Genomic DNA, 900 nt, shown 5'->3' with positions numbered 1-900 from the left:
GGATAGCAGACCTCCAGGGCAGGATAGCAGACCTCCAGGGCTGGATGGCAGGCAGGCAGACCTCCAGGGCAGGCAGGCAGACCTCCAGGGCTGGATAGCAGACCTCCAGGGCTAACAGGCAGGCAGGCAGACCTCCAGGGCTGGATAGCAGACCTCCAGGGCTAACAGGCTGACCTCCAGGGCTAACAGGCAGGCAGGCAGACCTCCAGGGCTGGATAGCAGACCTCCAGGGCTAACAGGCTGACCTCCAGGGCAGGCAGTGCTGCTACCAGGGCAGGCAGGCAGACCTCCAGGGCAGGCAGTGCTGCTGCCAGGGCAGGCAGGCAGACCTCCAGGGCTGGATAGCAGACCTCCAGGGCTAACAGGCAGACCTCCAGGGCTGGATAGCAGACCTCCAGGGCTAACAGGCAGACCTCCAGGGCTAACAGGCAGACCTCCAGGGCAGGCAGGCAGACCTCCAGGGCAGGCAGTGCTGCTACCAGGGCTGGATAGCAGACCTCCAGGGCTAACAGGCAGACCTCCAGGGCTGGAAGGCAGGCAGTGCTGCTACCAGGGCAGGCAGGCTGTCCTCCAGGGCTGGAAGGCAGACCTCCAGGGCAGGCAGGCAGACCTCCAGGGCAGGCAGGCCGGGCCCCCGGTGCTGCATCTCGGCCGCTGCCTGGGGCGGACCGGCCCGGGTGCCCTTGCGCTTTTTCGACACCAGGGGGCAGTTGGGTGCCATTCCGTCCCTCGTGTGGCGAAATGGCGGTACTGCACCTCCGCCTTTTTGCTGGAGAAAGTCCGCAGTCGGGACAATGCGCCACACGGTCCGTCGGCAGGAGGCCCGGGCCCGGGCACAACTCCCCGGTGGGGACGGACGCCGGGCTGGAGCTTCCCTTCAGCACACACACTCACTCACTC

The sequence above is a fragment of the Amia ocellicauda genome, unplaced genomic scaffold (assembly GCF_036373705.1).
Source record: "Amia ocellicauda isolate fAmiCal2 unplaced genomic scaffold, fAmiCal2.hap1 HAP1_SCAFFOLD_106, whole genome shotgun sequence".
In the NCBI taxonomy this organism is placed as follows: Eukaryota; Metazoa; Chordata; class Actinopteri; order Amiiformes; family Amiidae; genus Amia; species Amia ocellicauda.
The sequence above is the reverse complement of the archived record's forward strand: the minus strand, read 5'-3'. Positions refer to the sequence as shown.